The sequence below is a fragment of the Neophocaena asiaeorientalis genome, unplaced genomic scaffold (assembly GCF_003031525.2).
Source record: "Neophocaena asiaeorientalis asiaeorientalis breed wild unplaced genomic scaffold, Neophocaena_asiaeorientalis_V1.1 scaffold225, whole genome shotgun sequence".
NCBI lineage: Eukaryota > Metazoa > Chordata > Mammalia > Artiodactyla > Phocoenidae > Neophocaena > Neophocaena asiaeorientalis.
The window spans coordinates 3,476,013-3,481,869 of NW_020172364.1; the positions used below are offsets into that span (position 1 = coordinate 3,476,013).

Below are 5,857 nucleotides of genomic sequence, written 5' to 3' on the forward strand. Positions count from 1 at the left end.
ATGCGCACTGAGAAGAAAGTGTAATCTGCTCTTTTTGGATGGAATGTCCTATAGATATCAATTAAATATGTCTGGTCTATTGTGTCATTTGAAGCTTGTGTTTCCTTATTAATTTTCTGTTTGCATGAGCTGTCCATTGGTGTAAGTGAGGTGTTAAAGTCCCCCACTATTATTATGTTACTGTCAATTTCCTCTTTTATAGCTGTTAGCAGTTGCCTTAGGTGGCTGTTTCCTTTCCAATGCTAGGGAAGTTTTTGACTATACTGTCTTCAAATATTTTCTCGGGTCCTTTCTCTCTCTCTTCTCCTTCTGGGACCCCTATAATGTGAATGTTGTTGTGTTTAATGTTGTCCCAGAGATGTCTTAGTCTTTTTTTCTTTCTTTTCTTTTTTTTTTTGTGGTACACGGGCCTCTCACTGCTGTGGCCTCTCCCGTTGTGGAGCACAGGCTCCAGATGCGCAGGCTCAGCGGCCATGGCTCATGGGTCCAGCTGCTCCACGGCACGTGGGATCTTCCCGGACCGGGGCATGAACCCGTGTCCCCTGCATTGGCAGGCGGACTCTCAACCACTGCACCACCAGGGAAGCCCTGTCTTTATTTCCTTTCATCCTTTTTTCTTTATTCTGTTCTGTAGCAGTGAATCCCACCATTCTGTCTTCCAGGTCATTATCCATTCTTCTGCCTCAGTTATTCTGCTATTTATTCCTTCTAGTGTATTTTTCATTTCAGTTATTGTATTGTTCATCTCTGTTTGTTTGTTCTTTAATTCTTCTAGGTCTTTGTTAAACATTTCTTGCAACCTCTTGATCTTTGCCTCCATTCTTTTTCCGAGGTCCTGTATCATCTTCACTATCATTATTCTGAATTCTTTTTCTGGAAGGTTGCTTATCTCCACTTCATTTAGTTGTTTTTCTGGGGTTTCATCTTGTTCCTTCATCTGGTACATAGCCCTCTGCCTTTTCATCTCGTCTATATTCCTGTGAATGTGGTTTTAGTTCCACAGGCTGCAGTATTGTAGTTCTTCTTGCTTCTCTGTATATATTTCTATTTGACTTTTTCTTCTATCTCTTTCCTGAGTTTGATTAACTCATTTCACATCTTGGTTTTTGTCCATTTCTATCCAGAAAATTTGAATTTTGGTGTTTCATATCTTCAAGTGTCTGTTTAATAATATTTAATTTGTGTTGGATATTGTGTCATGATTTTCATCCATTTCTTCGTTGTTTTGGAGGGGAATAAATTCATCAGCTGAACATATTAGACTCTCACTTATTGTTTTCTTCTCAAAGTGGCTTGGTATAGATGCTGCCTGTCATTTGTTTATTTAAAAGTGTGTTGAATTTTCCCGGCCTGCTAATAACAGGTTTTCTTTGTGGGGAGAGGTAAAGGGCTTGGGTGGTTTACTAAGATTCTTAGTTCAGGAATGCCTTCTTTTATTGATAAGTGTAGTGAAATTTCTTTAATAGATTGTGCTTTTCTGAGAGAGAGATTAGTGTGTCTTCTGATTCTGCAATTTTCTTTTGTTTCTGTAGGACTTCTGCTTTCCACCATTTCCCAGTCTCCAAGTAACGCTTCCCCCTTCTAAGCAGCCTTCCTCTCCCTAGGAGTGGAGGCTTTCCAAGACTGTTATTTTTGGTTCTGTGCGTTTTTGAGCCTCTCCTAGATTCCTCAGTGGCCAGTGCTCTGGCCTGCCAGGTGGCAGACCTAATCTCAGTCTCCCTCCTGCCCTCACTCCCTTCCTTCCTTCCTTTCTACAGGTTTATTCAACACTAAACAATCTCTTCCAGATTTACTGAGGTGGCTGACCACATCCACGGCCAAACACACCTTTAAATTGGAATTCAGTTACTGACCCAACCTGGCCTTAGCTCTCCTTTTGGCACCAGAGAGCACAATGCTTGGTCTGTAGGCTTTTCTGTCAGCTTCCCCTTGTGTGAGTCTTGCAGGTTGTTCTCCCTCCAGAACTTTGGGCTGTGACCAGTCTCAGGACAGCTGCAGTGCAGGGTGGCAGGCCCGTCCCAGGGGGCAGATGGAGGCAATCACAGAAATACTGGATACCCTTGCTGGTAAGGTACCAGTAGAAATGTCTCCAGGCAAACTCTTCCTTCCTTTAGCCTGGTGATGTAAGACAGTATGGCCTTCATGACGTGAAGACTGGGAACATTCTTGTCTGCCAGCTCAGGGTGTTTAGGCATGTGGACATACTTTTTGGCCACCATCACCTCCTCCGTTAAAAGGAGTTCATAAATGACAAGCAGGTCCTTCTTGGGCATCAACATCACGATGGCTGCTGCATCCAGGGCTGGAGCTGAAGAAGGATTCTTAGCATTCCTCTACTCAAGATGAGACCCTCTTTTTTTGAAGTGGTGAATTTTATTCATGTTCTTCCACTGCTAGGATTCCCCTGAACCCATCCTTCTTCCCTGCAGTCTTCACCTGACTTTCCAGTTAGAGCTCTGGAGCCAGCTTTGCTGATATCATATGTTTAATTTGCCTCTTACATGTAAATTAAAGTTTGTGGAATCTCTGTCTTGTAGTTATGGTATAGATATAGATTATATGTGATTTGAGTTGCTCTCCTTGTTCGTTTGTATGGGTTTTGGTGGTTGTGTGAAGAGTTGTGGATGTAAGAAACTATCAGTATCCCATGGGAACTCAGTTGAGTCATTTTTTAAAATCTTGATTTTATTTATTTTGGAAGGCTTCCTCAAATTTATAGTGATTCTTGACTGACTGCTCCTATTTAAGAGCGTGGCACAAAAAGGATATCAGGAGCCTTGTGTGTGTGTTGAGTTGGGGGTGGGCTTTGCTTTGGAGTGATTGTACAGGAGCTGGCCATTATGCTGGGGATCCTCTAATGCCATAATGTGCAGTTCTATTCTCTGGGCTACTCATTTCTGTAGGGAAAGAAACTCTATTCTCCTCCCTAAAGGATGGATATCTGGTTTGACCACAGGGGAACTGGAGGAAGGGGAGAATGGGGGGATTGTTTCTATTTTATATAGATTTTAATTAGACTCCTTGTTTTCAACCCTACTTGCCCTCCGCTGTTCTACTCTACTTGATTCCTTAGAGAACTGAACTTCTCTGACATTCTGTAGGGCTAAAAATCTCTTTTCTGTGTTTTTTCTCTCTGCCAGTATTCTAATCTGCAGTTTCCTTTATTCTGCTACTTTACTTGTCACTCCTTCTTTTCCTTCCTGTCTTCTAGAATTTTGTCAAAATCTCTTATCAGCTGATGGACCTCCTTTCATTCTCTTGTGGCTGTAGGTTTATCCATGTTTTAGTCCTTCACTTTAATTTTAGCGAGGATGTGGGAGGGAATGGAAATAAACAGAGATGTTTAGTCTGCTATTTTTAATTAGAAATCTCTTCTGTTAGAGTTTTAAATGTTTAAAAGAAAAACATCCCCATTAGGAAAGGAAAGAAGATGGTTGTTCTATGGTTATAAGAACCACCAGGAGGTAGATGTGATCCTGACCATTGCTCCTGGCCCAGATGGCAACCGGATGTGGTTGGGCCTGAGGACTGAAGGAGCGTCTACCTGCAGTTAACAGCAGAACTCACGGGGGAGGCTAGAACTGAAGACCCTGCACCTATCCCTGGAGCTGAAACTCCACATCCTACATAATGTAATGTTGAAAATGTCTTTACCTTAACAAAAGTGTAGTTATGTGCAGAAATAGAGTCACAGATGTAGAAAACAAACTTATGGTTACTAGGGTGGGATGAGGGATAAACTGGGAGATTGGGATTGACATATACACCCTACTATATATAAAATAGATAACTAATAAGGACTTACTGTATAGCACTGGAAACTCTACTCAATACTCTGTAATGGCCTATATAGGAAAAGAATCTAAAAAAGAGTGGAAATATGTGTATGTATAACTGATTCACTTTACTCTACACCTTAAACTAACACAACACTGTAAATCAACTATACACCAATAAAAATTAAAAATAAACTAAAATAAAAAAGTAGTTATGTGCTATACTGAACATATTTCCCTGTCTTTACATGTTTGTGTGCCATACAGTACCACATATTCTTTATCCGTTCATTTGTCAGTGGACACTTAGGTTGTTCCATATCTTGGCAATTGTAAATAGTGCTGCTATGATCGTCGGGGTGCATGTATCTTTTTGAATTAGAGTTTTCGTCTTTTCTGGATATATGTCCAGGAGTGGAATTGTTGGACCATAAAGTAGCTCTATTTTAAGTGTTTTAAGGAACCTCCATACTGTTTTCCATAGTGGCTTCACCAATATACATTCCCACCAACAGTGTGTAGGAGGGTTCCCTTTTCCCCACATCCTCTTCAGCATTTATTAGCTATAGACATTTTGATGATGGCCATTCTGACCAATGTAAGGTGTTATCTCATTGTGGTTTTGATTTGCCTCAGACTAACTATTAGCAATGTTGAGCATCTTTTCATGTGCCTGTTGGACATGAGACTAACATGTTACCTGAAACTAACACAATATTGTAAATCAACTATATTTCAATTTTTAAAAATGTTGAATGTTTTTAAAAAAGATATTTAACATCATAACATTAGACGAGATTGCTAAAGGAGTTAGTATAGGGGAAGAAGTGAAGGAGTGCCCTGGAGTACTCCAAAGTAAAGAAGTACAAATTGAAGAACCAGTAGGCTGAGAAAGAACAGCCAGTGAGGAAGGAGGAAAACCCAGAGTGTGGTGTCTTGCTAGAGAGTATTTCCAGGAGGAAGAGGCAATGAACTGTGCAAGGTGTGTTGATAGGTCAAGTAAGATGAGGACTGAGGACCGATCATTGGATTTTGCAACACAGAAGTCACTGATGACCTTGTTCAGAGACGTTCTTAGTGTGATAGAGGCATAAGCCTGACTGAAGTGGATGCAATAGAGAATTCGAGACAATGAGTACAAGTAATACTTTCAAGTGGCTTTTTATGAAGGGGAGCAGAGAAATGGGATGGTTGCTGGAAGGAAAGGAAGGATCAAGAGTTTTTCTTTGAAAATGGGAAAAAAGTTGTTACCATCCATCCTCTACAGTTTGGGAAATTCTGACGTGTATTCAAGCTCACTGACTCTTTCCTCAGCTGTGACCAGTCTACGGTTGAGCTCATCCAAGGTGTTTACAACCACAAATTTCCCTCTGAGCACTGCTTTCACTGTATCCAATAAATTCTGTGAGGACTTCCAATACTATGTTAAATAGAAGTGCAAGAGTGGGCATCCTTGTCTTGTTGCTGATTTTAGAGCCGTGTGGATGACAGGGTCTTGGTGCTCTGGCCAGGTGTCAGGCCTGTATAAAACCTTCACAGACAAGCAAAGGCTAAGAGAATACAGCACCACCAAACCAGCTTTACAACAAATGCTAAAGGAACTTCTCTAGGCAGGAAACACAAGAGAAGGTAAAGACCTACAATAACAAACCCAAAACAATTAAGAAAATTGTAATAGGCATATACATATTGATAATTAACTTAAATGTAAATGGATTAAATGCTCCAACCAAAAAACATAGACTGGCTGAATGGATACAAAAACAAGACCCGTATATGACAAACATATGGAGGCTAAACAATACACTAATTAATAACCAAGAGATCACTGAAGAAATCAAAAAATACCTAGAAACAAATGACAATGAAAACGCAATGACCCAAAACCCGTGGGACGCAGCAAAAGCAGATCTAAGAGGGAAGTATATAGCAATACAATCCTACCTCGAGCAACAAGAAACATCTCAAATAAACAACCTAACCTTACACCTAAAGCAATTAGAGAAAGAAGAACAAAAAATCCCAAAGTTAGCAGAAGGAAAGAAATCATAAAGATCAGATCAGAACTAAATGAAAAAGAA

At 40.3% G+C, this 5,857-nt stretch overlaps 1 pseudogene; it reads right to left on the reverse strand.

Annotated features, from left to right (window-relative positions):
• Positions 1–1,789: 1,789 nt before the first annotated feature.
• Positions 1,790–2,279, reverse strand: LOC112415604 (40S ribosomal protein S10 pseudogene; annotated as a pseudogene).
• Positions 2,280–5,857: the final 3,578 nt, after the last annotated feature.